We start from the raw sequence: 18720 nt of genomic DNA on the forward strand, positions 1-18720 counted from the left end.
AATGAAGCACTTCGAAAAGCTTACAGCACCTGGTATTCCCAGGCGGTCTCCCATCCAAGTACTAACCAGGCCCGACCCTGCTTTACTTCCGAGTTCAGATGAGATCGGGCATTTCCAGGGTGGTATGGCCGTAAGCGAAAGAGGCTGTCAAGCGTTGGCTATTTAAATCAGCTGCCAAATGAAGCACTTCGAAAAGCTTACAGCACCTGGTATTCCCAGGCGGTCTCCCATCCAAGTACTAACCAGGCCCGACCCTGCTTTACTTCCGAGTTCAGATGAGATCGGGCATTTCCAGGGTGGTATGGCCGTAAGCGAAAGAGGCTGTCAAGCGTTGGCTATTTAAATCAGCTGCCAAATGAAGCACTTCGAAAAGCTTACAGCACCTGGTATTCCCAGGCGGTCTCCCATCCAAGTACTAACCAGGCCCGACCCTGCTTTACTTCCGAGTTCAGATGAGATCGGGCATTTCCAGGGTGGTATGGCCGTAAGCGAAAGAGGCTGTCAAGCGTTGGCTATTTAAATCAGCTGCCAAATGAAGCACTTCGAAAAGCTTACAGCACCTGGTATTCCCAGGCGGTCTCCCATCCAAGTACTAACCAGGCCCGACCCTGCTTTACTTCCGAGTTCAGATGAGATCGGGCATTTCCAGGGTGGTATGGCCGTAAGCGAAAGAGGCTGTCAAGCGTTGGCTATTTAAATCAGCTGCCAAATGAAGCACTTCGAAAAGCTTACAGCACCTGGTATTCCCAGGCGGTCTCCCATCCAAGTACTAACCAGGCCCGACCCTGCTTTACTTCCGAGTTCAGATGAGATCGGGCATTTCCAGGGTGGTATGGCCGTAAGCGAAAGAGGCTGTCAAGCGTTGGCTATTTAAATCAGCTGCCAAATGAAGCACTTCGAAAAGCTTACAGCACCTGGTATTCCCAGGCGGTCTCCCATCCAAGTACTAACCAGGCCCGACCCTGCTTTACTTCCGAGTTCAGATGAGATCGGGCATTTCCAGGGTGGTATGGCCGTAAGCGAAAGAGGCTGTCAAGCGTTGGCTATTTAAATCAGCTGCCAAATGAAGCACTTCGAAAAGCTTACAGCACCTGGTATTCCCAGGCGGTCTCCCATCCAAGTACTAACCAGGCCCGACCCTGCTTTACTTCCGAGTTCAGATGAGATCGGGCATTTCCAGGGTGGTATGGCCGTAAGCGAAAGAGGCTGTCAAGCGTTGGCTATTTAAATCAGCTGCCAAATGAAGCACTTCGAAAAGCTTACAGCACCTGGTATTCCCAGGCGGTCTCCCATCCAAGTACTAACCAGGCCCGACCCTGCTTTACTTCCGAGTTCAGATGAGATCGGGCATTTCCAGGGTGGTATGGCCGTAAGCGAAAGAGGCTGTCAAGCGTTGGCTATTTAAATCAGCTGCCAAATGAAGCACTTCGAAAAGCTTACAGCACCTGGTATTCCCAGGCGGTCTCCCATCCAAGTACTAACCAGGCCCGACCCTGCTTTACTTCCGAGTTCAGATGAGATCGGGCATTTCCAGGGTGGTATGGCCGTAAGCGAAAGAGGCTGTCAAGCGTTGGCTATTTAAATCAGCTGCCAAATGAAGCACTTCGAAAAGCTTACAGCACCTGGTATTCCCAGGCGGTCTCCCATCCAAGTACTAACCAGGCCCGACCCTGCTTTACTTCCGAGTTCAGATGAGATCGGGCATTTCCAGGGTGGTATGGCCGTAAGCGAAAGAGGCTGTCAAGCGTTGGCTATTTAAATCAGCTGCCAAATGAAGCACTTCGAAAAGCTTACAGCACCTGGTATTCCCAGGCGGTCTCCCATCCAAGTACTAACCAGGCCCGACCCTGCTTTACTTCCGAGTTCAGATGAGATCGGGCATTTCCAGGGTGGTATGGCCGTAAGCGAAAGAGGCTGTCAAGCGTTGGCTATTTAAATCAGCTGCCAAATGAAGCACTTCGAAAAGCTTACAGCACCTGGTATTCCCAGGCGGTCTCCCATCCAAGTACTAACCAGGCCCGACCCTGCTTTACTTCCGAGTTCAGATGAGATCGGGCATTTCCAGGGTGGTATGGCCGTAAGCGAAAGAGGCTGTCAAGCGTTGGCTATTTAAATCAGCTGCCAAATGAAGCACTTCGAAAAGCTTACAGCACCTGGTATTCCCAGGCGGTCTCCCATCCAAGTACTAACCAGGCCCGACCCTGCTTTACTTCCGAGTTCAGATGAGATCGGGCATTTCCAGGGTGGTATGGCCGTAAGCGAAAGAGGCTGTCAAGCGTTGGCTATTTAAATCAGCTGCCAAATGAAGCACTTCGAAAAGCTTACAGCACCTGGTATTCCCAGGCGGTCTCCCATCCAAGTACTAACCAGGCCCGACCCTGCTTTACTTCCGAGTTCAGATGAGATCGGGCATTTCCAGGGTGGTATGGCCGTAAGCGAAAGAGGCTGTCAAGCGTTGGCTATTTAAATCAGCTGCCAAATGAAGCACTTCGAAAAGCTTACAGCACCTGGTATTCCCAGGCGGTCTCCCATCCAAGTACTAACCAGGCCCGACCCTGCTTTACTTCCGAGTTCAGATGAGATCGGGCATTTCCAGGGTGGTATGGCCGTAAGCGAAAGAGGCTGTCAAGCGTTGGCTATTTAAATCAGCTGCCAAATGAAGCACTTCGAAAAGCTTACAGCACCTGGTATTCCCAGGCGGTCTCCCATCCAAGTACTAACCAGGCCCGACCCTGCTTTACTTCCGAGTTCAGATGAGATCGGGCATTTCCAGGGTGGTATGGCCGTAAGCGAAAGAGGCTGTCAAGCGTTGGCTATTTAAATCAGCTGCCAAATGAAGCACTTCGAAAAGCTTACAGCACCTGGTATTCCCAGGCGGTCTCCCATCCAAGTACTAACCAGGCCCGACCCTGCTTTACTTCCGAGTTCAGATGAGATCGGGCATTTCCAGGGTGGTATGGCCGTAAGCGAAAGAGGCTGTCAAGCGTTGGCTATTTAAATCAGCTGCCAAATGAAGCACTTCGAAAAGCTTACAGCACCTGGTATTCCCAGGCGGTCTCCCATCCAAGTACTAACCAGGCCCGACCCTGCTTTACTTCCGAGTTCAGATGAGATCGGGCATTTCCAGGGTGGTATGGCCGTAAGCGAAAGAGGCTGTCAAGCGTTGGCTATTTAAATCAGCTGCCAAATGAAGCACTTCGAAAAGCTTACAGCACCTGGTATTCCCAGGCGGTCTCCCATCCAAGTACTAACCAGGCCCGACCCTGCTTTACTTCCGAGTTCAGATGAGATCGGGCATTTCCAGGGTGGTATGGCCGTAAGCGAAAGAGGCTGTCAAGCGTTGGCTATTTAAATCAGCTGCCAAATGAAGCACTTCGAAAAGCTTACAGCACCTGGTATTCCCAGGCGGTCTCCCATCCAAGTACTAACCAGGCCCGACCCTGCTTTACTTCCGAGTTCAGATGAGATCGGGCATTTCCAGGGTGGTATGGCCGTAAGCGAAAGAGGCTGTCAAGCGTTGGCTATTTAAATCAGCTGCCAAATGAAGCACTTCGAAAAGCTTACAGCACCTGGTATTCCCAGGCGGTCTCCCATCCAAGTACTAACCAGGCCCGACCCTGCTTTACTTCCGAGTTCAGATGAGATCGGGCATTTCCAGGGTGGTATGGCCGTAAGCGAAAGAGGCTGTCAAGCGTTGGCTATTTAAATCAGCTGCCAAATGAAGCACTTCGAAAAGCTTACAGCACCTGGTATTCCCAGGCGGTCTCCCATCCAAGTACTAACCAGGCCCGACCCTGCTTTACTTCCGAGTTCAGATGAGATCGGGCATTTCCAGGGTGGTATGGCCGTAAGCGAAAGAGGCTGTCAAGCGTTGGCTATTTAAATCAGCTGCCAAATGAAGCACTTCGAAAAGCTTACAGCACCTGGTATTCCCAGGCGGTCTCCCATCCAAGTACTAACCAGGCCCGACCCTGCTTTACTTCCGAGTTCAGATGAGATCGGGCATTTCCAGGGTGGTATGGCCGTAAGCGAAAGAGGCTGTCAAGCGTTGGCTATTTAAATCAGCTGCCAAATGAAGCACTTCGAAAAGCTTACAGCACCTGGTATTCCCAGGCGGTCTCCCATCCAAGTACTAACCAGGCCCGACCCTGCTTTACTTCCGAGTTCAGATGAGATCGGGCATTTCCAGGGTGGTATGGCCGTAAGCGAAAGAGGCTGTCAAGCGTTGGCTATTTAAATCAGCTGCCAAATGAAGCACTTCGAAAAGCTTACAGCACCTGGTATTCCCAGGCGGTCTCCCATCCAAGTACTAACCAGGCCCGACCCTGCTTTACTTCCGAGTTCAGATGAGATCGGGCATTTCCAGGGTGGTATGGCCGTAAGCGAAAGAGGCTGTCAAGCGTTGGCTATTTAAATCAGCTGCCAAATGAAGCACTTCGAAAAGCTTACAGCACCTGGTATTCCCAGGCGGTCTCCCATCCAAGTACTAACCAGGCCCGACCCTGCTTTACTTCCGAGTTCAGATGAGATCGGGCATTTCCAGGGTGGTATGGCCGTAAGCGAAAGAGGCTGTCAAGCGTTGGCTATTTAAATCAGCTGCCAAATGAAGCACTTCGAAAAGCTTACAGCACCTGGTATTCCCAGGCGGTCTCCCATCCAAGTACTAACCAGGCCCGACCCTGCTTTACTTCCGAGTTCAGATGAGATCGGGCATTTCCAGGGTGGTATGGCCGTAAGCGAAAGAGGCTGTCAAGCGTTGGCTATTTAAATCAGCTGCCAAATGAAGCACTTCGAAAAGCTTACAGCACCTGGTATTCCCAGGCGGTCTCCCATCCAAGTACTAACCAGGCCCGACCCTGCTTTACTTCCGAGTTCAGATGAGATCGGGCATTTCCAGGGTGGTATGGCCGTAAGCGAAAGAGGCTGTCAAGCGTTGGCTATTTAAATCAGCTGCCAAATGAAGCACTTCGAAAAGCTTACAGCACCTGGTATTCCCAGGCGGTCTCCCATCCAAGTACTAACCAGGCCCGACCCTGCTTTACTTCCGAGTTCAGATGAGATCGGGCATTTCCAGGGTGGTATGGCCGTAAGCGAAAGAGGCTGTCAAGCGTTGGCTATTTAAATCAGCTGCCAAATGAAGCACTTCGAAAAGCTTACAGCACCTGGTATTCCCAGGCGGTCTCCCATCCAAGTACTAACCAGGCCCGACCCTGCTTTACTTCCGAGTTCAGATGAGATCGGGCATTTCCAGGGTGGTATGGCCGTAAGCGAAAGAGGCTGTCAAGCGTTGGCTATTTAAATCAGCTGCCAAATGAAGCACTTCGAAAGCTTACAGCACCTGGTATTCCCAGGCGGTCTCCCATCCAAGTACTAACCAGGCCCGACCCTGCTTTACTTCCGAGTTCAGATGAGATCGGGCATTTCCAGGGTGGTATGGCCGTAAGSGAAAGAGGCTGTCAAGCGTTGGCTATTTAAATCAGCTGCCAAATGAAGCACTTCGAAAAGCTTACAGCACCTGGTATTCCCAGGCGGTCTCCCATCCAAGTACTAACCAGGCCCGACCCTGCTTTACTTCCGAGTTCAGATGAGATCGGGCATTTCCAGGGTGGTATGGCCGTAAGCGAAAGAGGCTGTCAAGCGTTGGCTATTTAAATCAGCTGCCAAATGAAGCACTTCGAAAAGCTTACAGCACCTGGTATTCCCAGGCGGTCTCCCATCCAAGTACTAACCAGGCCCGACCCTGCTTTACTTCCGAGTTCAGATGAGATCGGGCATTTCCAGGGTGGTATGGCCGTAAGCGAAAGAGGCTGTCAAGCGTTGGCTATTTAAATCAGCTGCCAAATGAAGCACTTCGAAAAGCTTACAGCACCTGGTATTCCCAGGCGGTCTCCCATCCAAGTACTAACCAGGCCCGACCCTGCTTTACTTCCGAGTTCAGATGAGATCGGGCATTTCCAGGGTGGTATGGCCGTAAGCGAAAGAGGCTGTCAAGCGTTGGCTATTTAAATCAGCTGCCAAATGAAGCACTTCGAAAAGCTTACAGCACCTGGTATTCCCAGGCGGTCTCCCATCCAAGTACTAACCAGGCCCGACCCTGCTTTACTTCCGAGTTCAGATGAGATCGGGCATTTCCAGGGTGGTATGGCCGTAAGCGAAAGAGGCTGTCAAGCGTTGGCTATTTAAATCAGCTGCCAAATGAAGCACTTCGAAAAGCTTACAGCACCTGGTATTCCCAGGCGGTCTCCCATCCAAGTACTAACCAGGCCCGACCCTGCTTTACTTCCGAGTTCAGATGAGATCGGGCATTTCCAGGGTGGTATGGCCGTAAGCGAAAGAGGCTGTCAAGCGTTGGCTATTTAAATCAGCTGCCAAATGAAGCACTTCGAAAAGCTTACAGCACCTGGTATTCCCAGGCGGTCTCCCATCCAAGTACTAACCAGGCCCGACCCTGCTTTACTTCCGAGTTCAGATGAGATCGGGCATTTCCAGGGTGGTATGGCCGTAAGCGAAAGAGGCTGTCAAGCGTTGGCTATTTAAATCAGCTGCCAAATGAAGCACTTCGAAAAGCTTACAGCACCTGGTATTCCCAGGCGGTCTCCCATCCAAGTACTAACCAGGCCCGACCCTGCTTTACTTCCGAGTTCAGATGAGATCGGGCATTTCCAGGGTGGTATGGCCGTAAGCGAAAGAGGCTGTCAAGCGTTGGCTATTTAAATCAGCTGCCAAATGAAGCACTTCGAAAAGCTTACAGCACCTGGTATTCCCAGGCGGTCTCCCATCCAAGTACTAACCAGGCCCGACCCTGCTTTACTTCCGAGTTCAGATGAGATCGGGCATTTCCAGGGTGGTATGGCCGTAAGCGAAAGAGGCTGTCAAGCGTTGGCTATTTAAATCAGCTGCCAAATGAAGCACTTCGAAAAGCTTACAGCACCTGGTATTCCCAGGCGGTCTCCCATCCAAGTACTAACCAGGCCCGACCCTGCTTTACTTCCGAGTTCAGATGAGATCGGGCATTTCCAGGGTGGTATGGCCGTAAGCGAAAGAGGCTGTCAAGCGTTGGCTATTTAAATCAGCTGCCAAATGAAGCACTTCGAAAAGCTTACAGCACCTGGTATTCCCAGGCGGTCTCCCATCCAAGTACTAACCAGGCCCGACCCTGCTTTACTTCCGAGTTCAGATGAGATCGGGCATTTCCAGGGTGGTATGGCCGTAAGCGAAAGAGGCTGTCAAGCGTTGGCTATTTAAATCAGCTGCCAAATGAAGCACTTCGAAAAGCTTACAGCACCTGGTATTCCCAGGCGGTCTCCCATCCAAGTACTAACCAGGCCCGACCCTGCTTTACTTCCGAGTTCAGATGAGATCGGGCATTTCCAGGGTGGTATGGCCGTAAGCGAAAGAGGCTGTCAAGCGTTGGCTATTTAAATCAGCTGCCAAATGAAGCACTTCGAAAAGCTTACAGCACCTGGTATTCCCAGGCGGTCTCCCATCCAAGTACTAACCAGGCCCGACCCTGCTTTACTTCCGAGTTCAGATGAGATCGGGCATTTCCAGGGTGGTATGGCCGTAAGCGAAAGAGGCTGTCAAGCGTTGGCTATTTAAATCAGCTGCCAAATGAAGCACTTCGAAAAGCTTACAGCACCTGGTATTCCCAGGCGGTCTCCCATCCAAGTACTAACCAGGCCCGACCCTGCTTTACTTCCGAGTTCAGATGAGATCGGGCATTTCCAGGGTGGTATGGCCGTAAGCGAAAGAGGCTGTCAAGCGTTGGCTATTTAAATCAGCTGCCAAATGAAGCACTTCGAAAAGCTTACAGCACCTGGTATTCCCAGGCGGTCTCCCATCCAAGTACTAACCAGGCCCGACCCTGCTTTACTTCCGAGTTCAGATGAGATCGGGCATTTCCAGGGTGGTATGGCCGTAAGCGAAAGAGGCTGTCAAGCGTTGGCTATTTAAATCAGCTGCCAAATGAAGCACTTCGAAAAGCTTACAGCACCTGGTATTCCCAGGCGGTCTCCCATCCAAGTACTAACCAGGCCCGACCCTGCTTTACTTCCGAGTTCAGATGAGATCGGGCATTTCCAGGGTGGTATGGCCGTAAGCGAAAGAGGMTGTCAAGCGTTGGCTATTTAAATCAGCTGCCAAATGAAGCACTTCGAAAGCTTACAGCACCTGGTATTCCCAGGCGGTCTCCCATCCAAGTACTAACCAGGCCCGACCCTGCTTTACTTCCGAGTTCAGATGAGATCGGGCATTTCCAGGGTGGTATGGCCGTAAGCGAAAGAGGMTGTCAAGCGTTGGCTATTTAAATCAGCTGCCAAATGAAGCACTTCGAAAAGCTTACAGCACCTGGTATTCCCAGGCGGTCTCCCATCCAAGTACTAACCAGGCCCGACCCTGCTTTACTTCCGAGTTCAGATGAGATCGGGCATTTCCAGGGTGGTATGGCCGTAAGCGAAAGAGGMTGTCAAGCGTTGGCTATTTAAATCAGCTGCCAAATGAAGCACTTCGAAAAGCTTACAGCACCTGGTATTCCCAGGCGGTCTCCCATCCAAGTACTAACCAGGCCCGACCCTGCTTTACTTCCGAGTTCAGATGAGATCGGGCATTTCCAGGGTGGTATGGCCGTAAGCGAAAGAGGMTGTCAAGCGTTGGCTATTTAAATCAGCTGCCAAATGAAGCACTTCGAAAAGCTTACAGCACCTGGTATTCCCAGGCGGTCTCCCATCCAAGTACTAACCAGGCCCGACCCTGCTTTACTTCCGAGTTCAGATGAGATCGGGCATTTCCAGGGTGGTATGGCCGTAAGCGAAAGAGGMTGTCAAGCGTTGGCTATTTAAATCAGCTGCCAAATGAAGCACTTCGAAAAGCTTACAGCACCTGGTATTCCCAGGCGGTCTCCCATCCAAGTACTAACCAGGCCCGACCCTGCTTTACTTCCGAGTTCAGATGAGATCGGGCATTTCCAGGGTGGTATGGCCGTAAGCGAAAGAGGMTGTCAAGCGTTGGCTATTTAAATCAGCTGCCAAATGAAGCACTTCGAAAAGCTTACAGCACCTGGTATTCCCAGGCGGTCTCCCATCCAAGTACTAACCAGGCCCGACCCTGCTTTACTTCCGAGTTCAGATGAGATCGGGCATTTCCAGGGTGGTATGGCCGTAAGCGAAAGAGGMTGTCAAGCGTTGGCTATTTAAATCAGCTGCCAAATGAAGCACTTCGAAAAGCTTACAGCACCTGGTATTCCCAGGCGGTCTCCCATCCAAGTACTAACCAGGCCCGACCCTGCTTTACTTCCGAGTTCAGATGAGATCGGGCATTTCCAGGGTGGTATGGCCGTAAGCGAAAGAGGMTGTCAAGCGTTGGCTATTTAAATCAGCTGCCAAATGAAGCACTTCGAAAAGCTTACAGCACCTGGTATTCCCAGGCGGTCTCCCATCCAAGTACTAACCAGGCCCGACCCTGCTTTACTTCCGAGTTCAGATGAGATCGGGCATTTCCAGGGTGGTATGGCCGTAAGCGAAAGAGGMTGTCAAGCGTTGGCTATTTAAATCAGCTGCCAAATGAAGCACTTCGAAAAGCTTACAGCACCTGGTATTCCCAGGCGGTCTCCCATCCAAGTACTAACCAGGCCCGACCCTGCTTTACTTCCGAGTTCAGATGAGATCGGGCATTTCCAGGGTGGTATGGCCGTAAGCGAAAGAGGMTGTCAAGCGTTGGCTATTTAAATCAGCTGCCAAATGAAGCACTTCGAAAAGCTTACAGCACCTGGTATTCCCAGGCGGTCTCCCATCCAAGTACTAACCAGGCCCGACCCTGCTTTACTTCCGAGTTCAGATGAGATCGGGCATTTCCAGGGTGGTATGGCCGTAAGCGAAAGAGGMTGTCAAGCGTTGGCTATTTAAATCAGCTGCCAAATGAAGCACTTCGAAAAGCTTACAGCACCTGGTATTCCCAGGCGGTCTCCCATCCAAGTACTAACCAGGCCCGACCCTGCTTTACTTCCGAGTTCAGATGAGATCGGGCATTTCCAGGGTGGTATGGCCGTAAGCGAAAGAGGMTGTCAAGCGTTGGCTATTTAAATCAGCTGCCAAATGAAGCACTTCGAAAAGCTTACAGCACCTGGTATTCCCAGGCGGTCTCCCATCCAAGTACTAACCAGGCCCGACCCTGCTTTACTTCCGAGTTCAGATGAGATCGGGCATTTCCAGGGTGGTATGGCCGTAAGCGAAAGAGGMTGTCAAGCGTTGGCTATTTAAATCAGCTGCCAAATGAAGCACTTCGAAAAGCTTACAGCACCTGGTATTCCCAGGCGGTCTCCCATCCAAGTACTAACCAGGCCCGACCCTGCTTTACTTCCGAGTTCAGATGAGATCGGGCATTTCCAGGGTGGTATGGCCGTAAGCGAAAGAGGMTGTCAAGCGTTGGCTATTTAAATCAGCTGCCAAATGAAGCACTTCGAAAAGCTTACAGCACCTGGTATTCCCAGGCGGTCTCCCATCCAAGTACTAACCAGGCCCGACCCTGCTTTACTTCCGAGTTCAGATGAGATCGGGCATTTCCAGGGTGGTATGGCCGTAAGCGAAAGAGGMTGTCAAGCGTTGGCTATTTAAATCAGCTGCCAAATGAAGCACTTCGAAAAGCTTACAGCACCTGGTATTCCCAGGCGGTCTCCCATCCAAGTACTAACCAGGCCCGACCCTGCTTTACTTCCGAGTTCAGATGAGATCGGGCATTTCCAGGGTGGTATGGCCGTAAGCGAAAGAGGMTGTCAAGCGTTGGCTATTTAAATCAGCTGCCAAATGAAGCACTTCGAAAAGCTTACAGCACCTGGTATTCCCAGGCGGTCTCCCATCCAAGTACTAACCAGGCCCGACCCTGCTTTACTTCCGAGTTCAGATGAGATCGGGCATTTCCAGGGTGGTATGGCCGTAAGCGAAAGAGGMTGTCAAGCGTTGGCTATTTAAATCAGCTGCCAAATGAAGCACTTCGAAAAGCTTACAGCACCTGGTATTCCCAGGCGGTCTCCCATCCAAGTACTAACCAGGCCCGACCCTGCTTTACTTCCGAGTTCAGATGAGATCGGGCATTTCCAGGGTGGTATGGCCGTAAGCGAAAGAGGMTGTCAAGCGTTGGCTATTTAAATCAGCTGCCAAATGAAGCACTTCGAAAAGCTTACAGCACCTGGTATTCCCAGGCGGTCTCCCATCCAAGTACTAACCAGGCCCGACCCTGCTTTACTTCCGAGTTCAGATGAGATCGGGCATTTCCAGGGTGGTATGGCCGTAAGCGAAAGAGGMTGTCAAGCGTTGGCTATTTAAATCAGCTGCCAAATGAAGCACTTCGAAAAGCTTACAGCACCTGGTATTCCCAGGCGGTCTCCCATCCAAGTACTAACCAGGCCCGACCCTGCTTTACTTCCGAGTTCAGATGAGATCGGGCATTTCCAGGGTGGTATGGCCGTAAGCGAAAGAGGMTGTCAAGCGTTGGCTATTTAAATCAGCTGCCAAATGAAGCACTTCGAAAAGCTTACAGCACCTGGTATTCCCAGGCGGTCTCCCATCCAAGTACTAACCAGGCCCGACCCTGCTTTACTTCCGAGTTCAGATGAGATCGGGCATTTCCAGGGTGGTATGGCCGTAAGCGAAAGAGGCTGTCAAGCGTTGGCTATTTAAATCAGCTGCCAAATGAAGCACTTCGAAAAGCTTACAGCACCTGGTATTCCCAGGCGGTCTCCCATCCAAGTACTAACCAGGCCCGACCCTGCTTTACTTCCGAGTTCAGATGAGATCGGGCATTTCCAGGGTGGTATGGCCGTAAGCGAAAGAGGMTGTCAAGCGTTGGCTATTTAAATCAGCTGCCAAATGAAGCACTTCGAAAAGCTTACAGCACCTGGTATTCCCAGGCGGTCTCCCATCCAAGTACTAACCAGGCCCGACCCTGCTTTACTTCCGAGTTCAGATGAGATCGGGCATTTCCAGGGTGGTATGGCCGTAAGCGAAAGAGGMTGTCAAGCGTTGGCTATTTAAATCAGCTGCCAAATGAAGCACTTCGAAAAGCTTACAGCACCTGGTATTCCCAGGCGGTCTCCCATCCAAGTACTAACCAGGCCCGACCCTGCTTTACTTCCGAGTTCAGATGAGATCGGGCATTTCCAGGGTGGTATGGCCGTAAGCGAAAGAGGMTGTCAAGCGTTGGCTATTTAAATCAGCTGCCAAATGAAGCACTTCGAAAAGCTTACAGCACCTGGTATTCCCAGGCGGTCTCCCATCCAAGTACTAACCAGGCCCGACCCTGCTTTACTTCCGAGTTCAGATGAGATCGGGCATTTCCAGGGTGGTATGGCCGTAAGCGAAAGAGGMTGTCAAGCGTTGGCTATTTAAATCAGCTGCCAAATGAAGCACTTCGAAAAGCTTACAGCACCTGGTATTCCCAGGCGGTCTCCCATCCAAGTACTAACCAGGCCCGACCCTGCTTTACTTCCGAGTTCAGATGAGATCGGGCATTTCCAGGGTGGTATGGCCGTAAGCGAAAGAGGMTGTCAAGCGTTGGCTATTTAAATCAGCTGCCAAATGAAGCACTTCGAAAAGCTTACAGCACCTGGTATTCCCAGGCGGTCTCCCATCCAAGTACTAACCAGGCCCGACCCTGCTTTACTTCCGAGTTCAGATGAGATCGGGCATTTCCAGGGTGGTATGGCCGTAAGCGAAAGAGGMTGTCAAGCGTTGGCTATTTAAATCAGCTGCCAAATGAAGCACTTCGAAAAGCTTACAGCACCTGGTATTCCCAGGCGGTCTCCCATCCAAGTACTAACCAGGCCCGACCCTGCTTTACTTCCGAGTTCAGATGAGATCGGGCATTTCCAGGGTGGTATGGCCGTAAGCGAAAGAGGMTGTCAAGCGTTGGCTATTTAAATCAGCTGCCAAATGAAGCACTTCGAAAAGCTTACAGCACCTGGTATTCCCAGGCGGTCTCCCATCCAAGTACTAACCAGGCCCGACCCTGCTTTACTTCCGAGTTCAGATGAGATCGGGCATTTCCAGGGTGGTATGGCCGTAAGCGAAAGAGGCTGTCAAGCGTTGGCTATTTAAATCAGCTGCCAAATGAAGCACTTCGAAAAGCTTACAGCACCTGGTATTCCCAGGCGGTCTCCCATCCAAGTACTAACCAGGCCCGACCCTGCTTTACTTCCGAGTTCAGATGAGATCGGGCATTTCCAGGGTGGTATGGCCGTAAGCGAAAGAGGMTGTCAAGCGTTGGCTATTTAAATCAGCTGCCAAATGAAGCACTTCGAAAAGCTTACAGCACCTGGTATTCCCAGGCGGTCTCCCATCCAAGTACTAACCAGGCCCGACCCTGCTTTACTTCCGAGTTCAGATGAGATCGGGCATTTCCAGGGTGGTATGGCCGTAAGCGAAAGAGGCTGTCAAGCGTTGGCTATTTAAATCAGCTGCCAAATGAAGCACTTCGAAAAGCTTACAGCACCTGGTATTCCCAGGCGGTCTCCCATCCAAGTACTAACCAGGCCCGACCCTGCTTTACTTCCGAGTTCAGATGAGATCGGGCATTTCCAGGGTGGTATGGCCGTAAGCGAAAGAGGCTGTCAAGCGTTGGCTATTTAAATCAGCTGCCAAATGAAGCACTTCGAAAAGCTTACAGCACCTGGTATTCCCAGGCGGTCTCCCATCCAAGTACTAACCAGGCCCGACCCTGCTTTACTTCCGAGTTCAGATGAGATCGGGCATTTCCAGGGTGGTATGGCCGTAAGCGAAAGAGGCTGTCAAGCGTTGGCTATTTAAATCAGCTGCCAAATGAAGCACTTCGAAAAGCTTACAGCACCTGGTATTCCCAGGCGGTCTCCCATCCAAGTACTAACCAGGCCCGACCCTGCTTTACTTCCGAGTTCAGATGAGATCGGGCATTTCCAGGGTGGTATGGCCGTAAGCGAAAGAGGCTGTCAAGCGTTGGCTATTTAAATCAGCTGCCAAATGAAGCACTTCGAAAAGCTTACAGCACCTGGTATTCCCAGGCGGTCTCCCATCCAAGTACTAACCAGGCCCGACCCTGCTTTACTTCCGAGTTCAGATGAGATCGGGCATTTCCAGGGTGGTATGGCCGTAAGCGAAAGAGGCTGTCAAGCGTTGGCTATTTAAATCAGCTGCCAAATGAAGCACTTCGAAAAGCTTACAGCACCTGGTATTCCCAGGCGGTCTCCCATCCAAGTACTAACCAGGCCCGACCCTGCTTTACTTCCGAGTTCAGATGAGATCGGGCATTTCCAGGGTGGTATGGCCGTAAGCGAAAGAGGCTGTCAAGCGTTGGCTATTTAAATCAGCTGCCAAATGAAGCACTTCGAAAAGCTTACAGCACCTGGTATTCCCAGGCGGTCTCCCATCCAAGTACTAACCAGGCCCGACCCTGCTTTACTTCCGAGTTCAGATGAGATCGGGCATTTCCAGGGTGGTATGGCCGTAAGCGAAAGAGGCTGTCAAGCGTTGGCTATTTAAATCAGCTGCCAAATGAAGCACTTCGAAAAGCTTACAGCACCTGGTATTCCCAGGCGGTCTCCCATCCAAGTACTAACCAGGCCCGACCCTGCTTTACTTCCGAGTTCAGATGAGATCGGGCATTTCCAGGGTGGTATGGCCGTAAGCGAAAGAGGCTGTCAAGCGTTGGCTATTTAAATCAGCTGCCAAATGAAGCACTTCGAAAAGCTTACAGCACCTGGTATTCCCAGGCGGTCTCCCATCCAAGTACTAACCAGGCCCGACCCTGCTTTACTTCCGAGTTCAGATGAGATCGGGCATTTCCAGGGTGGTATGGCCGTAAGCGAAAGAGGCTGTCAAGCGTTGGCTATTTAAATCAGCTGCCAAATGAAGCACTTCGAAAAGCTTACAGCACCTGGTATTCCCAGGCGGTCTCCCATCCAAGTACTAACCAGGCCCGACCCTGCTTTACTTCCGAGTTCAGATGAGATCGGGCATTTCCAGGGTGGTATGGCCGTAAGCGAAAGAGGCTGTCAAGCGTTGGCTATTTAAATCAGCTGCCAAATGAAGCACTTCGAAAAGCTTACAGCACCTGGTATTCCCAGGCGGTCTCCCATCCAAGTACTAACCAGGCCCGACCCTGCTTTACTTCCGAGTTCAGATGAGATCGGGCATTTCCAGGGTGGTATGGCCGTAAGCGAAAGAGGCTGTCAAGCGTTGGCTATTTAAATCAGCTGCCAAATGAAGCACTTCGAAAAGCTTACAGCACCTGGTATTCCCAGGCGGTCTCCCATCCAAGTACTAACCAGGCCCGACCCTGCTTTACTTCCGAGTTCAGATGAGATCGGGCATTTCCAGGGTGGTATGGCCGTAAGCGAAAGAGGCTGTCAAGCGTTGGCTATTTAAATCAGCTGCCAAATGAAGCACTTCGAAAAGCTTACAGCACCTGGTATTCCCAGGCGGTCTCCCATCCAAGTACTAACCAGGCCCGACCCTGCTTTACTTCCGAGTTCAGATGAGATCGGGCATTTCCAGGGTGGTATGGCCGTAAGCGAAAGAGGCTGTCAAGCGTTGGCTATTTAAATCAGCTGCCAAATGAAGCACTTCGAAAAGCTTACAGCACCTGGTATTCCCAGGCGGTCTCCCATCCAAGTACTAACCAGGCCCGACCCTGCTTTACTTCCGAGTTCAGATGAGATCGGGCATTTCCAGGGTGGTATGGCCGTAAGCGAAAGAGGCTGTCAAGCGTTGGCTATTTAAATCAGCTGCCAAATGAAGCACTTCGAAAAGCTTACAGCACCTGGTATTCCCAGGCGGTCTCCCATCCAAGTACTAACCAGGCCCGACCCTGCTTTACTTCCGAGTTCAGATGAGATCGGGCATTTCCAGGGTGGTATGGCCGTAAGCGAAAGAGGCTGTCAAGCGTTGGCTATTTAAATCAGCTGCCAAATGAAGCACTTCGAAAAGCTTACAGCACCTGGTATTCCCAGGCGGTCTCCCATCCAAGTACTAACCAGGCCCGACCCTGCTTTACTTCCGAGTTCAGATGAGATCGGGCATTTCCAGGGTGGTATGGCCGTAAGCGAAAGAGGCTGTCAAGCGTTGGCTATTTAAATCAGCTGCCAAATGAAGCACTTCGAAAAGCTTACAGCACCTGGTATTCCCAGGCGGTCTCCCATCCAAGTACTAACCAGGCCCGACCCTGCTTTACTTCCGAGTTCAGATGAGATCGGGCATTTCCAGGGTGGTATGGCCGTAAGCGAAAGAGGCTGTCAAGCGTTGGCTATTTAAATCAGCTGCCAAATGAAGCACTTCGAAAAGCTTACAGCACCTGGTATTCCCAGGCGGTCTCCCATCCAAGTACTAACCAGGCCCGACCCTGCTTTACTTCCGAGTTCAGATGAGATCGGGCATTTCCAGGGTGGTATGGCCGTAAGCGAAAGAGGCTGTCAAGCGTTGGCTATTTAAATCAGCTGCCAAATGAAGCACTTCGAAAAGCTTACAGCACCTGGTATTCCCAGGCGGTCTCCCATCCAAGTACTAACCAGGCCCGACCCTGCTTTACTTCCGAGTTCAGATGAGATCGGGCATTTCCAGGGTGGTATGGCCGTAAGCGAAAGAGGCTGTCAAGCGTTGGCTATTTAAATCAGCTGCCAAATGAAGCACTTCGAAAAGCTTACAGCACCTGGTATTCCCAGGCGGTCTCCCATCCAAGTACTAACCAGGCCCGACCCTGCTTTACTTCCGAGTTCAGATGAGATCGGGCATTTCCAGGGTGGTATGGCCGTAAGCGAAAGAGGCTGTCAAGCGTTGGCTATTTAAATCAGCTGCCAAATGAAGCACTTCGAAAAGCTTACAGCACCTGGTATTCCCAGGCGGTCTCCCATCCAAGTACTAACCAGGCCCGACCCTGCTTTACTTCCGAGTTCAGATGAGATCGGGCATTTCCAGGGTGGTATGGCCGTAAGCGAAAGAGGCTGTCAAGCGTTGGCTATTTAAATCAGCTGCCAAATGAAGCACTTCGAAAAGCTTACAGCACCTGGTATTCCCAGGCGGTCTCCCATCCAAGTACTAACCAGGCCCGACCCTGCTTTACTTCCGAGTTCAGATGAGATCGGGCATTTCCAGGGTGGTATGGCCGTAAGCGAAAGAGGCTGTCAAGCGTTGGCTATTTAAATCAGCTGCCAAATGAAGCACTTCGAAAAGCTTACAGCACCTGGTATTCCCAGGCGGTCTCCCATCCAAGTACTAACCAGGCCCGACCCTGCTTTACTTCCGAGTTCAGATGAGATCGGGCATTTCCAGGGTGGTATGGCCGTAAGCGAAAGAGGCTGTCAAGCGTTGGCTATTTAAATCAGCTGCCAAATGAAGCACTTCGAAAAGCTTACAGCACCTGGTATTCCCAGGCGGTCTCCCATCCAAGTACTAACCAGGCCCGACCCTGCTTTACTTCCGAGTTCAGATGAGATCGGGCATTTCCAGGGTGGTATGGCCGTAAGCGAAAGAGGCTGTCAAGCGTTGGCTATTTAAATCAGCTGCCAAATGAAGCACTTCGAAAAGCTTACAGCACCTGGTATTCCCAGGCGGTCTCCCATCCAAGTACTAACCAGGCCCGACCCTGCTTTACTTCCGAGTTCAGATGAGATCGGGCATTTCCAGGGTGGTATGGCCGTAAGCGAAAGAGGCTGTCAAGCGTTGGCTATTTAAATCAGCTGCCAAATGAAGCACTTCGAAAAGCTTACAGCACCTGGTATTCCCAGGCGGTCTCCCATCCAAGTACTAACCAGGCCCGACCCTGCTTTACTTCCGAGTTCAGATGAGATCGGGCATTTCCAGGGTGGTATGGCCGTAAGCGAAAGAGGCTGTCAAGCGTTGGCTATTTAAATCAGCTGCCAAATGAAGCACTTCGAAAAGCTTACAGCACCTGGTATTCCCAGGCGGTCTCCCATCCAAGTACTAACCAGGCCCGACCCTGCTTTACTTCCGAGTTCAGATGAGATCGGGCATTTCCAGGGTGGTATGGCCGTAAGCGAAAGAGGCTGTCAAGCGTTGGCTATTTAAATCAGCTGCCAAATGAAGCACTTCGAAAAGCTTACAGCACCTGGTATTCCCAGGCGGTCTCCCATCCAAGTACTAACCAGGCCCGACCCTGCTTTACTTCCGAGTTCAGATGAGATCGGGCATTTCCAGGGTGGTATGGCCGTAAGCGAAAGAGGCTGTCAAGCGTTGGCTATTTAAATCAGCTGCCAAATGAAGCACTTCGAAAAGCTTACAGCACCTGGTATTCCCAGGCGGTCTCCCATCCAAGTACTAACCAGGCCCGACCCTGCTTTACTTCCGAGTTCAGATGAGATCGGGCATTTCCAGGGTGGTATGGCCGTAAGCGAAAGAGGCTGTCAAGCGTTGGCTATTTAAATCAGCTGCCAAATGAAGCACTTCGAAAAGCTTACAGCACCTGGTATTCCCAGGCGGTCTCCCATCCAAGTACTAACCAGGCCCGACCCTGCTTTACTTCCGAGTTCAGATGAGATCGGGCATTTCCAGGGTGGTATGGCCGTAAGCGAAAGAGGCTGTCAAGCGTTGGCTATTTAAATCAGCTGCCAAATGAAGCACTTCGAAAAGCTTACAGCACCTGGTATTCCCAGGCGGTCTCCCATCCAAGTACTAACCAGGCCCGACCCTGCTTTACTTCCGAGTTCAGATGAGATCGGGCATTTCCAGGGTGGTATGGCCGTAAGCG

General features: G+C 51.4%; 106 non-coding genes across 106 annotated transcripts; all 106 read right to left on the reverse strand.

Moving 5' to 3' along the window:
• Window positions 1-17: 17 nt before the first annotated feature.
• LOC141383977 (5S ribosomal RNA) lies at window positions 18-136 on the reverse strand. The gene has a single exon (XR_012405023.1). It is a non-coding gene; the product is annotated as a 5S ribosomal RNA (ribosomal RNA).
• A 58-nt stretch (window positions 137-194) lies between these two features.
• On the reverse strand, window positions 195-313 carry LOC141383978 (5S ribosomal RNA). Its single transcript, XR_012405024.1, has one exon. It is a non-coding gene; the product is annotated as a 5S ribosomal RNA (ribosomal RNA).
• Window positions 314-371: 58 nt separating this feature from the next.
• On the reverse strand, window positions 372-490 carry LOC141383979 (5S ribosomal RNA). The gene has a single exon (XR_012405025.1). It is a non-coding gene; the product is annotated as a 5S ribosomal RNA (ribosomal RNA).
• A 58-nt stretch (window positions 491-548) lies between these two features.
• LOC141383980 (5S ribosomal RNA) lies at window positions 549-667 on the reverse strand. The gene has a single exon (XR_012405026.1). It is a non-coding gene; the product is annotated as a 5S ribosomal RNA (ribosomal RNA).
• Window positions 668-725: 58 nt separating this feature from the next.
• LOC141383981 (5S ribosomal RNA) lies at window positions 726-844 on the reverse strand. Its single transcript, XR_012405027.1, has one exon. It is a non-coding gene; the product is annotated as a 5S ribosomal RNA (ribosomal RNA).
• A 58-nt stretch (window positions 845-902) lies between these two features.
• Window positions 903-1021, reverse strand: LOC141383982 (5S ribosomal RNA). Its single transcript, XR_012405028.1, has one exon. It is a non-coding gene; the product is annotated as a 5S ribosomal RNA (ribosomal RNA).
• A 58-nt stretch (window positions 1022-1079) lies between these two features.
• LOC141383983 (5S ribosomal RNA) lies at window positions 1080-1198 on the reverse strand. Its single transcript, XR_012405029.1, has one exon. It is a non-coding gene; the product is annotated as a 5S ribosomal RNA (ribosomal RNA).
• Window positions 1199-1256: 58 nt separating this feature from the next.
• Window positions 1257-1375, reverse strand: LOC141383984 (5S ribosomal RNA). The gene has a single exon (XR_012405030.1). It is a non-coding gene; the product is annotated as a 5S ribosomal RNA (ribosomal RNA).
• A 58-nt stretch (window positions 1376-1433) lies between these two features.
• Window positions 1434-1552, reverse strand: LOC141383985 (5S ribosomal RNA). The gene has a single exon (XR_012405031.1). It is a non-coding gene; the product is annotated as a 5S ribosomal RNA (ribosomal RNA).
• A 58-nt stretch (window positions 1553-1610) lies between these two features.
• LOC141383986 (5S ribosomal RNA) lies at window positions 1611-1729 on the reverse strand. The gene has a single exon (XR_012405032.1). It is a non-coding gene; the product is annotated as a 5S ribosomal RNA (ribosomal RNA).
• Window positions 1730-1787: 58 nt separating this feature from the next.
• Window positions 1788-1906, reverse strand: LOC141383987 (5S ribosomal RNA). Its single transcript, XR_012405033.1, has one exon. It is a non-coding gene; the product is annotated as a 5S ribosomal RNA (ribosomal RNA).
• Window positions 1907-1964: 58 nt separating this feature from the next.
• LOC141383988 (5S ribosomal RNA) lies at window positions 1965-2083 on the reverse strand. The gene has a single exon (XR_012405034.1). It is a non-coding gene; the product is annotated as a 5S ribosomal RNA (ribosomal RNA).
• A 58-nt stretch (window positions 2084-2141) lies between these two features.
• Window positions 2142-2260, reverse strand: LOC141383989 (5S ribosomal RNA). Its single transcript, XR_012405035.1, has one exon. It is a non-coding gene; the product is annotated as a 5S ribosomal RNA (ribosomal RNA).
• A 58-nt stretch (window positions 2261-2318) lies between these two features.
• Window positions 2319-2437, reverse strand: LOC141383990 (5S ribosomal RNA). Its single transcript, XR_012405036.1, has one exon. It is a non-coding gene; the product is annotated as a 5S ribosomal RNA (ribosomal RNA).
• Window positions 2438-2495: 58 nt separating this feature from the next.
• LOC141383991 (5S ribosomal RNA) lies at window positions 2496-2614 on the reverse strand. The gene has a single exon (XR_012405037.1). It is a non-coding gene; the product is annotated as a 5S ribosomal RNA (ribosomal RNA).
• A 58-nt stretch (window positions 2615-2672) lies between these two features.
• On the reverse strand, window positions 2673-2791 carry LOC141383992 (5S ribosomal RNA). The gene has a single exon (XR_012405038.1). It is a non-coding gene; the product is annotated as a 5S ribosomal RNA (ribosomal RNA).
• Window positions 2792-2849: 58 nt separating this feature from the next.
• Window positions 2850-2968, reverse strand: LOC141383993 (5S ribosomal RNA). Its single transcript, XR_012405039.1, has one exon. It is a non-coding gene; the product is annotated as a 5S ribosomal RNA (ribosomal RNA).
• Window positions 2969-3026: 58 nt separating this feature from the next.
• Window positions 3027-3145, reverse strand: LOC141383994 (5S ribosomal RNA). Its single transcript, XR_012405040.1, has one exon. It is a non-coding gene; the product is annotated as a 5S ribosomal RNA (ribosomal RNA).
• Window positions 3146-3203: 58 nt separating this feature from the next.
• Window positions 3204-3322, reverse strand: LOC141383995 (5S ribosomal RNA). Its single transcript, XR_012405041.1, has one exon. It is a non-coding gene; the product is annotated as a 5S ribosomal RNA (ribosomal RNA).
• Window positions 3323-3380: 58 nt separating this feature from the next.
• Window positions 3381-3499, reverse strand: LOC141384001 (5S ribosomal RNA). The gene has a single exon (XR_012405047.1). It is a non-coding gene; the product is annotated as a 5S ribosomal RNA (ribosomal RNA).
• Window positions 3500-3557: 58 nt separating this feature from the next.
• LOC141384012 (5S ribosomal RNA) lies at window positions 3558-3676 on the reverse strand. Its single transcript, XR_012405058.1, has one exon. It is a non-coding gene; the product is annotated as a 5S ribosomal RNA (ribosomal RNA).
• A 58-nt stretch (window positions 3677-3734) lies between these two features.
• On the reverse strand, window positions 3735-3853 carry LOC141384017 (5S ribosomal RNA). Its single transcript, XR_012405063.1, has one exon. It is a non-coding gene; the product is annotated as a 5S ribosomal RNA (ribosomal RNA).
• A 58-nt stretch (window positions 3854-3911) lies between these two features.
• Window positions 3912-4030, reverse strand: LOC141384018 (5S ribosomal RNA). The gene has a single exon (XR_012405064.1). It is a non-coding gene; the product is annotated as a 5S ribosomal RNA (ribosomal RNA).
• Window positions 4031-4088: 58 nt separating this feature from the next.
• LOC141384019 (5S ribosomal RNA) lies at window positions 4089-4207 on the reverse strand. Its single transcript, XR_012405065.1, has one exon. It is a non-coding gene; the product is annotated as a 5S ribosomal RNA (ribosomal RNA).
• A 58-nt stretch (window positions 4208-4265) lies between these two features.
• On the reverse strand, window positions 4266-4384 carry LOC141384020 (5S ribosomal RNA). Its single transcript, XR_012405066.1, has one exon. It is a non-coding gene; the product is annotated as a 5S ribosomal RNA (ribosomal RNA).
• A 58-nt stretch (window positions 4385-4442) lies between these two features.
• LOC141384022 (5S ribosomal RNA) lies at window positions 4443-4561 on the reverse strand. The gene has a single exon (XR_012405069.1). It is a non-coding gene; the product is annotated as a 5S ribosomal RNA (ribosomal RNA).
• A 58-nt stretch (window positions 4562-4619) lies between these two features.
• Window positions 4620-4738, reverse strand: LOC141384026 (5S ribosomal RNA). The gene has a single exon (XR_012405074.1). It is a non-coding gene; the product is annotated as a 5S ribosomal RNA (ribosomal RNA).
• A 58-nt stretch (window positions 4739-4796) lies between these two features.
• LOC141384029 (5S ribosomal RNA) lies at window positions 4797-4915 on the reverse strand. Its single transcript, XR_012405078.1, has one exon. It is a non-coding gene; the product is annotated as a 5S ribosomal RNA (ribosomal RNA).
• Window positions 4916-4973: 58 nt separating this feature from the next.
• Window positions 4974-5092, reverse strand: LOC141384033 (5S ribosomal RNA). Its single transcript, XR_012405082.1, has one exon. It is a non-coding gene; the product is annotated as a 5S ribosomal RNA (ribosomal RNA).
• A 58-nt stretch (window positions 5093-5150) lies between these two features.
• Window positions 5151-5269, reverse strand: LOC141384043 (5S ribosomal RNA). The gene has a single exon (XR_012405092.1). It is a non-coding gene; the product is annotated as a 5S ribosomal RNA (ribosomal RNA).
• A 57-nt stretch (window positions 5270-5326) lies between these two features.
• Window positions 5327-5445, reverse strand: LOC141383377 (5S ribosomal RNA). Its single transcript, XR_012404394.1, has one exon. It is a non-coding gene; the product is annotated as a 5S ribosomal RNA (ribosomal RNA).
• Window positions 5446-5503: 58 nt separating this feature from the next.
• LOC141384053 (5S ribosomal RNA) lies at window positions 5504-5622 on the reverse strand. Its single transcript, XR_012405102.1, has one exon. It is a non-coding gene; the product is annotated as a 5S ribosomal RNA (ribosomal RNA).
• Window positions 5623-5680: 58 nt separating this feature from the next.
• Window positions 5681-5799, reverse strand: LOC141384063 (5S ribosomal RNA). The gene has a single exon (XR_012405112.1). It is a non-coding gene; the product is annotated as a 5S ribosomal RNA (ribosomal RNA).
• Window positions 5800-5857: 58 nt separating this feature from the next.
• On the reverse strand, window positions 5858-5976 carry LOC141384066 (5S ribosomal RNA). The gene has a single exon (XR_012405117.1). It is a non-coding gene; the product is annotated as a 5S ribosomal RNA (ribosomal RNA).
• Window positions 5977-6034: 58 nt separating this feature from the next.
• On the reverse strand, window positions 6035-6153 carry LOC141384076 (5S ribosomal RNA). The gene has a single exon (XR_012405130.1). It is a non-coding gene; the product is annotated as a 5S ribosomal RNA (ribosomal RNA).
• Window positions 6154-6211: 58 nt separating this feature from the next.
• LOC137491633 (5S ribosomal RNA) lies at window positions 6212-6330 on the reverse strand. Its single transcript, XR_011011605.1, has one exon. It is a non-coding gene; the product is annotated as a 5S ribosomal RNA (ribosomal RNA).
• Window positions 6331-6388: 58 nt separating this feature from the next.
• Window positions 6389-6507, reverse strand: LOC137491634 (5S ribosomal RNA). The gene has a single exon (XR_011011606.1). It is a non-coding gene; the product is annotated as a 5S ribosomal RNA (ribosomal RNA).
• A 58-nt stretch (window positions 6508-6565) lies between these two features.
• Window positions 6566-6684, reverse strand: LOC137491635 (5S ribosomal RNA). Its single transcript, XR_011011607.1, has one exon. It is a non-coding gene; the product is annotated as a 5S ribosomal RNA (ribosomal RNA).
• Window positions 6685-6742: 58 nt separating this feature from the next.
• On the reverse strand, window positions 6743-6861 carry LOC137491636 (5S ribosomal RNA). The gene has a single exon (XR_011011608.1). It is a non-coding gene; the product is annotated as a 5S ribosomal RNA (ribosomal RNA).
• Window positions 6862-6919: 58 nt separating this feature from the next.
• Window positions 6920-7038, reverse strand: LOC137491637 (5S ribosomal RNA). Its single transcript, XR_011011609.1, has one exon. It is a non-coding gene; the product is annotated as a 5S ribosomal RNA (ribosomal RNA).
• A 58-nt stretch (window positions 7039-7096) lies between these two features.
• LOC137491639 (5S ribosomal RNA) lies at window positions 7097-7215 on the reverse strand. Its single transcript, XR_011011611.1, has one exon. It is a non-coding gene; the product is annotated as a 5S ribosomal RNA (ribosomal RNA).
• Window positions 7216-7273: 58 nt separating this feature from the next.
• Window positions 7274-7392, reverse strand: LOC137491640 (5S ribosomal RNA). Its single transcript, XR_011011612.1, has one exon. It is a non-coding gene; the product is annotated as a 5S ribosomal RNA (ribosomal RNA).
• A 58-nt stretch (window positions 7393-7450) lies between these two features.
• Window positions 7451-7569, reverse strand: LOC137491641 (5S ribosomal RNA). Its single transcript, XR_011011613.1, has one exon. It is a non-coding gene; the product is annotated as a 5S ribosomal RNA (ribosomal RNA).
• A 58-nt stretch (window positions 7570-7627) lies between these two features.
• LOC141384149 (5S ribosomal RNA) lies at window positions 7628-7746 on the reverse strand. The gene has a single exon (XR_012405205.1). It is a non-coding gene; the product is annotated as a 5S ribosomal RNA (ribosomal RNA).
• A 58-nt stretch (window positions 7747-7804) lies between these two features.
• Window positions 7805-7923, reverse strand: LOC141384159 (5S ribosomal RNA). Its single transcript, XR_012405215.1, has one exon. It is a non-coding gene; the product is annotated as a 5S ribosomal RNA (ribosomal RNA).
• Window positions 7924-7981: 58 nt separating this feature from the next.
• On the reverse strand, window positions 7982-8100 carry LOC141384165 (5S ribosomal RNA). The gene has a single exon (XR_012405221.1). It is a non-coding gene; the product is annotated as a 5S ribosomal RNA (ribosomal RNA).
• A 57-nt stretch (window positions 8101-8157) lies between these two features.
• On the reverse strand, window positions 8158-8276 carry LOC141384167 (5S ribosomal RNA). Its single transcript, XR_012405223.1, has one exon. It is a non-coding gene; the product is annotated as a 5S ribosomal RNA (ribosomal RNA).
• A 58-nt stretch (window positions 8277-8334) lies between these two features.
• Window positions 8335-8453, reverse strand: LOC141384169 (5S ribosomal RNA). Its single transcript, XR_012405226.1, has one exon. It is a non-coding gene; the product is annotated as a 5S ribosomal RNA (ribosomal RNA).
• Window positions 8454-8511: 58 nt separating this feature from the next.
• LOC141384170 (5S ribosomal RNA) lies at window positions 8512-8630 on the reverse strand. Its single transcript, XR_012405227.1, has one exon. It is a non-coding gene; the product is annotated as a 5S ribosomal RNA (ribosomal RNA).
• Window positions 8631-8688: 58 nt separating this feature from the next.
• LOC141384172 (5S ribosomal RNA) lies at window positions 8689-8807 on the reverse strand. Its single transcript, XR_012405228.1, has one exon. It is a non-coding gene; the product is annotated as a 5S ribosomal RNA (ribosomal RNA).
• Window positions 8808-8865: 58 nt separating this feature from the next.
• On the reverse strand, window positions 8866-8984 carry LOC141384173 (5S ribosomal RNA). Its single transcript, XR_012405229.1, has one exon. It is a non-coding gene; the product is annotated as a 5S ribosomal RNA (ribosomal RNA).
• Window positions 8985-9042: 58 nt separating this feature from the next.
• LOC141384179 (5S ribosomal RNA) lies at window positions 9043-9161 on the reverse strand. Its single transcript, XR_012405235.1, has one exon. It is a non-coding gene; the product is annotated as a 5S ribosomal RNA (ribosomal RNA).
• Window positions 9162-9219: 58 nt separating this feature from the next.
• Window positions 9220-9338, reverse strand: LOC141384182 (5S ribosomal RNA). Its single transcript, XR_012405238.1, has one exon. It is a non-coding gene; the product is annotated as a 5S ribosomal RNA (ribosomal RNA).
• A 58-nt stretch (window positions 9339-9396) lies between these two features.
• LOC141384185 (5S ribosomal RNA) lies at window positions 9397-9515 on the reverse strand. The gene has a single exon (XR_012405241.1). It is a non-coding gene; the product is annotated as a 5S ribosomal RNA (ribosomal RNA).
• Window positions 9516-9573: 58 nt separating this feature from the next.
• Window positions 9574-9692, reverse strand: LOC141384188 (5S ribosomal RNA). The gene has a single exon (XR_012405244.1). It is a non-coding gene; the product is annotated as a 5S ribosomal RNA (ribosomal RNA).
• A 58-nt stretch (window positions 9693-9750) lies between these two features.
• On the reverse strand, window positions 9751-9869 carry LOC141384189 (5S ribosomal RNA). Its single transcript, XR_012405245.1, has one exon. It is a non-coding gene; the product is annotated as a 5S ribosomal RNA (ribosomal RNA).
• A 58-nt stretch (window positions 9870-9927) lies between these two features.
• Window positions 9928-10046, reverse strand: LOC141384197 (5S ribosomal RNA). Its single transcript, XR_012405253.1, has one exon. It is a non-coding gene; the product is annotated as a 5S ribosomal RNA (ribosomal RNA).
• Window positions 10047-10104: 58 nt separating this feature from the next.
• LOC141384208 (5S ribosomal RNA) lies at window positions 10105-10223 on the reverse strand. Its single transcript, XR_012405263.1, has one exon. It is a non-coding gene; the product is annotated as a 5S ribosomal RNA (ribosomal RNA).
• A 58-nt stretch (window positions 10224-10281) lies between these two features.
• LOC141384211 (5S ribosomal RNA) lies at window positions 10282-10400 on the reverse strand. Its single transcript, XR_012405266.1, has one exon. It is a non-coding gene; the product is annotated as a 5S ribosomal RNA (ribosomal RNA).
• Window positions 10401-10458: 58 nt separating this feature from the next.
• LOC141384219 (5S ribosomal RNA) lies at window positions 10459-10577 on the reverse strand. The gene has a single exon (XR_012405274.1). It is a non-coding gene; the product is annotated as a 5S ribosomal RNA (ribosomal RNA).
• A 58-nt stretch (window positions 10578-10635) lies between these two features.
• On the reverse strand, window positions 10636-10754 carry LOC141384220 (5S ribosomal RNA). The gene has a single exon (XR_012405275.1). It is a non-coding gene; the product is annotated as a 5S ribosomal RNA (ribosomal RNA).
• A 58-nt stretch (window positions 10755-10812) lies between these two features.
• On the reverse strand, window positions 10813-10931 carry LOC141384222 (5S ribosomal RNA). The gene has a single exon (XR_012405277.1). It is a non-coding gene; the product is annotated as a 5S ribosomal RNA (ribosomal RNA).
• A 58-nt stretch (window positions 10932-10989) lies between these two features.
• On the reverse strand, window positions 10990-11108 carry LOC141384223 (5S ribosomal RNA). Its single transcript, XR_012405278.1, has one exon. It is a non-coding gene; the product is annotated as a 5S ribosomal RNA (ribosomal RNA).
• A 58-nt stretch (window positions 11109-11166) lies between these two features.
• On the reverse strand, window positions 11167-11285 carry LOC141384224 (5S ribosomal RNA). Its single transcript, XR_012405279.1, has one exon. It is a non-coding gene; the product is annotated as a 5S ribosomal RNA (ribosomal RNA).
• Window positions 11286-11343: 58 nt separating this feature from the next.
• LOC141384226 (5S ribosomal RNA) lies at window positions 11344-11462 on the reverse strand. The gene has a single exon (XR_012405281.1). It is a non-coding gene; the product is annotated as a 5S ribosomal RNA (ribosomal RNA).
• A 58-nt stretch (window positions 11463-11520) lies between these two features.
• LOC141384232 (5S ribosomal RNA) lies at window positions 11521-11639 on the reverse strand. The gene has a single exon (XR_012405288.1). It is a non-coding gene; the product is annotated as a 5S ribosomal RNA (ribosomal RNA).
• A 58-nt stretch (window positions 11640-11697) lies between these two features.
• LOC141384238 (5S ribosomal RNA) lies at window positions 11698-11816 on the reverse strand. Its single transcript, XR_012405295.1, has one exon. It is a non-coding gene; the product is annotated as a 5S ribosomal RNA (ribosomal RNA).
• Window positions 11817-11874: 58 nt separating this feature from the next.
• Window positions 11875-11993, reverse strand: LOC141384246 (5S ribosomal RNA). The gene has a single exon (XR_012405305.1). It is a non-coding gene; the product is annotated as a 5S ribosomal RNA (ribosomal RNA).
• Window positions 11994-12051: 58 nt separating this feature from the next.
• On the reverse strand, window positions 12052-12170 carry LOC141384257 (5S ribosomal RNA). The gene has a single exon (XR_012405317.1). It is a non-coding gene; the product is annotated as a 5S ribosomal RNA (ribosomal RNA).
• Window positions 12171-12228: 58 nt separating this feature from the next.
• On the reverse strand, window positions 12229-12347 carry LOC141384265 (5S ribosomal RNA). The gene has a single exon (XR_012405327.1). It is a non-coding gene; the product is annotated as a 5S ribosomal RNA (ribosomal RNA).
• Window positions 12348-12405: 58 nt separating this feature from the next.
• Window positions 12406-12524, reverse strand: LOC141384270 (5S ribosomal RNA). The gene has a single exon (XR_012405333.1). It is a non-coding gene; the product is annotated as a 5S ribosomal RNA (ribosomal RNA).
• Window positions 12525-12582: 58 nt separating this feature from the next.
• Window positions 12583-12701, reverse strand: LOC141384274 (5S ribosomal RNA). The gene has a single exon (XR_012405338.1). It is a non-coding gene; the product is annotated as a 5S ribosomal RNA (ribosomal RNA).
• Window positions 12702-12759: 58 nt separating this feature from the next.
• Window positions 12760-12878, reverse strand: LOC137493514 (5S ribosomal RNA). Its single transcript, XR_011013486.2, has one exon. It is a non-coding gene; the product is annotated as a 5S ribosomal RNA (ribosomal RNA).
• A 58-nt stretch (window positions 12879-12936) lies between these two features.
• On the reverse strand, window positions 12937-13055 carry LOC137491665 (5S ribosomal RNA). Its single transcript, XR_011011637.1, has one exon. It is a non-coding gene; the product is annotated as a 5S ribosomal RNA (ribosomal RNA).
• A 58-nt stretch (window positions 13056-13113) lies between these two features.
• On the reverse strand, window positions 13114-13232 carry LOC137491666 (5S ribosomal RNA). The gene has a single exon (XR_011011638.1). It is a non-coding gene; the product is annotated as a 5S ribosomal RNA (ribosomal RNA).
• A 58-nt stretch (window positions 13233-13290) lies between these two features.
• Window positions 13291-13409, reverse strand: LOC137491667 (5S ribosomal RNA). The gene has a single exon (XR_011011639.1). It is a non-coding gene; the product is annotated as a 5S ribosomal RNA (ribosomal RNA).
• A 58-nt stretch (window positions 13410-13467) lies between these two features.
• On the reverse strand, window positions 13468-13586 carry LOC137494146 (5S ribosomal RNA). Its single transcript, XR_011014121.2, has one exon. It is a non-coding gene; the product is annotated as a 5S ribosomal RNA (ribosomal RNA).
• A 58-nt stretch (window positions 13587-13644) lies between these two features.
• LOC137493950 (5S ribosomal RNA) lies at window positions 13645-13763 on the reverse strand. Its single transcript, XR_011013925.2, has one exon. It is a non-coding gene; the product is annotated as a 5S ribosomal RNA (ribosomal RNA).
• A 58-nt stretch (window positions 13764-13821) lies between these two features.
• LOC137492825 (5S ribosomal RNA) lies at window positions 13822-13940 on the reverse strand. Its single transcript, XR_011012798.2, has one exon. It is a non-coding gene; the product is annotated as a 5S ribosomal RNA (ribosomal RNA).
• Window positions 13941-13998: 58 nt separating this feature from the next.
• On the reverse strand, window positions 13999-14117 carry LOC137491668 (5S ribosomal RNA). Its single transcript, XR_011011640.1, has one exon. It is a non-coding gene; the product is annotated as a 5S ribosomal RNA (ribosomal RNA).
• A 58-nt stretch (window positions 14118-14175) lies between these two features.
• Window positions 14176-14294, reverse strand: LOC137491669 (5S ribosomal RNA). The gene has a single exon (XR_011011641.1). It is a non-coding gene; the product is annotated as a 5S ribosomal RNA (ribosomal RNA).
• Window positions 14295-14352: 58 nt separating this feature from the next.
• LOC137493639 (5S ribosomal RNA) lies at window positions 14353-14471 on the reverse strand. The gene has a single exon (XR_011013614.2). It is a non-coding gene; the product is annotated as a 5S ribosomal RNA (ribosomal RNA).
• A 58-nt stretch (window positions 14472-14529) lies between these two features.
• On the reverse strand, window positions 14530-14648 carry LOC137491670 (5S ribosomal RNA). The gene has a single exon (XR_011011642.1). It is a non-coding gene; the product is annotated as a 5S ribosomal RNA (ribosomal RNA).
• A 58-nt stretch (window positions 14649-14706) lies between these two features.
• Window positions 14707-14825, reverse strand: LOC137491671 (5S ribosomal RNA). Its single transcript, XR_011011643.1, has one exon. It is a non-coding gene; the product is annotated as a 5S ribosomal RNA (ribosomal RNA).
• Window positions 14826-14883: 58 nt separating this feature from the next.
• On the reverse strand, window positions 14884-15002 carry LOC137491673 (5S ribosomal RNA). The gene has a single exon (XR_011011645.1). It is a non-coding gene; the product is annotated as a 5S ribosomal RNA (ribosomal RNA).
• A 58-nt stretch (window positions 15003-15060) lies between these two features.
• Window positions 15061-15179, reverse strand: LOC137489952 (5S ribosomal RNA). Its single transcript, XR_011009311.2, has one exon. It is a non-coding gene; the product is annotated as a 5S ribosomal RNA (ribosomal RNA).
• A 58-nt stretch (window positions 15180-15237) lies between these two features.
• On the reverse strand, window positions 15238-15356 carry LOC137489944 (5S ribosomal RNA). Its single transcript, XR_011009303.1, has one exon. It is a non-coding gene; the product is annotated as a 5S ribosomal RNA (ribosomal RNA).
• A 58-nt stretch (window positions 15357-15414) lies between these two features.
• On the reverse strand, window positions 15415-15533 carry LOC137489943 (5S ribosomal RNA). The gene has a single exon (XR_011009302.1). It is a non-coding gene; the product is annotated as a 5S ribosomal RNA (ribosomal RNA).
• Window positions 15534-15591: 58 nt separating this feature from the next.
• LOC137489950 (5S ribosomal RNA) lies at window positions 15592-15710 on the reverse strand. Its single transcript, XR_011009309.2, has one exon. It is a non-coding gene; the product is annotated as a 5S ribosomal RNA (ribosomal RNA).
• Window positions 15711-15768: 58 nt separating this feature from the next.
• LOC137489945 (5S ribosomal RNA) lies at window positions 15769-15887 on the reverse strand. The gene has a single exon (XR_011009304.2). It is a non-coding gene; the product is annotated as a 5S ribosomal RNA (ribosomal RNA).
• A 58-nt stretch (window positions 15888-15945) lies between these two features.
• LOC137489942 (5S ribosomal RNA) lies at window positions 15946-16064 on the reverse strand. The gene has a single exon (XR_011009301.1). It is a non-coding gene; the product is annotated as a 5S ribosomal RNA (ribosomal RNA).
• A 58-nt stretch (window positions 16065-16122) lies between these two features.
• Window positions 16123-16241, reverse strand: LOC137489941 (5S ribosomal RNA). Its single transcript, XR_011009300.1, has one exon. It is a non-coding gene; the product is annotated as a 5S ribosomal RNA (ribosomal RNA).
• Window positions 16242-16299: 58 nt separating this feature from the next.
• LOC137489940 (5S ribosomal RNA) lies at window positions 16300-16418 on the reverse strand. The gene has a single exon (XR_011009299.1). It is a non-coding gene; the product is annotated as a 5S ribosomal RNA (ribosomal RNA).
• Window positions 16419-16476: 58 nt separating this feature from the next.
• On the reverse strand, window positions 16477-16595 carry LOC137489939 (5S ribosomal RNA). Its single transcript, XR_011009298.1, has one exon. It is a non-coding gene; the product is annotated as a 5S ribosomal RNA (ribosomal RNA).
• Window positions 16596-16653: 58 nt separating this feature from the next.
• LOC137489937 (5S ribosomal RNA) lies at window positions 16654-16772 on the reverse strand. Its single transcript, XR_011009296.1, has one exon. It is a non-coding gene; the product is annotated as a 5S ribosomal RNA (ribosomal RNA).
• Window positions 16773-16830: 58 nt separating this feature from the next.
• Window positions 16831-16949, reverse strand: LOC137489958 (5S ribosomal RNA). The gene has a single exon (XR_012402964.1). It is a non-coding gene; the product is annotated as a 5S ribosomal RNA (ribosomal RNA).
• A 58-nt stretch (window positions 16950-17007) lies between these two features.
• Window positions 17008-17126, reverse strand: LOC137491685 (5S ribosomal RNA). The gene has a single exon (XR_011011657.1). It is a non-coding gene; the product is annotated as a 5S ribosomal RNA (ribosomal RNA).
• A 58-nt stretch (window positions 17127-17184) lies between these two features.
• LOC137489948 (5S ribosomal RNA) lies at window positions 17185-17303 on the reverse strand. Its single transcript, XR_011009307.2, has one exon. It is a non-coding gene; the product is annotated as a 5S ribosomal RNA (ribosomal RNA).
• Window positions 17304-17361: 58 nt separating this feature from the next.
• LOC137489936 (5S ribosomal RNA) lies at window positions 17362-17480 on the reverse strand. Its single transcript, XR_011009295.1, has one exon. It is a non-coding gene; the product is annotated as a 5S ribosomal RNA (ribosomal RNA).
• A 58-nt stretch (window positions 17481-17538) lies between these two features.
• LOC137489935 (5S ribosomal RNA) lies at window positions 17539-17657 on the reverse strand. The gene has a single exon (XR_011009294.1). It is a non-coding gene; the product is annotated as a 5S ribosomal RNA (ribosomal RNA).
• Window positions 17658-17715: 58 nt separating this feature from the next.
• On the reverse strand, window positions 17716-17834 carry LOC137489934 (5S ribosomal RNA). Its single transcript, XR_011009293.1, has one exon. It is a non-coding gene; the product is annotated as a 5S ribosomal RNA (ribosomal RNA).
• Window positions 17835-17892: 58 nt separating this feature from the next.
• Window positions 17893-18011, reverse strand: LOC137491952 (5S ribosomal RNA). Its single transcript, XR_011011924.1, has one exon. It is a non-coding gene; the product is annotated as a 5S ribosomal RNA (ribosomal RNA).
• Window positions 18012-18069: 58 nt separating this feature from the next.
• On the reverse strand, window positions 18070-18188 carry LOC137491953 (5S ribosomal RNA). The gene has a single exon (XR_011011925.1). It is a non-coding gene; the product is annotated as a 5S ribosomal RNA (ribosomal RNA).
• Window positions 18189-18246: 58 nt separating this feature from the next.
• Window positions 18247-18365, reverse strand: LOC137491954 (5S ribosomal RNA). Its single transcript, XR_011011926.1, has one exon. It is a non-coding gene; the product is annotated as a 5S ribosomal RNA (ribosomal RNA).
• A 58-nt stretch (window positions 18366-18423) lies between these two features.
• LOC137489932 (5S ribosomal RNA) lies at window positions 18424-18542 on the reverse strand. The gene has a single exon (XR_011009291.1). It is a non-coding gene; the product is annotated as a 5S ribosomal RNA (ribosomal RNA).
• Window positions 18543-18600: 58 nt separating this feature from the next.
• LOC137489931 (5S ribosomal RNA) lies at window positions 18601-18719 on the reverse strand. Its single transcript, XR_011009290.1, has one exon. It is a non-coding gene; the product is annotated as a 5S ribosomal RNA (ribosomal RNA).
• Window position 18720: the final 1 nt, after the last annotated feature.

The sequence above is a fragment of the Danio rerio genome, chromosome 4 (assembly GCF_049306965.1).
Source record: "Danio rerio strain Tuebingen ecotype United States chromosome 4, GRCz12tu, whole genome shotgun sequence".
In the NCBI taxonomy this organism is placed as follows: Eukaryota; Metazoa; Chordata; class Actinopteri; order Cypriniformes; family Danionidae; genus Danio; species Danio rerio.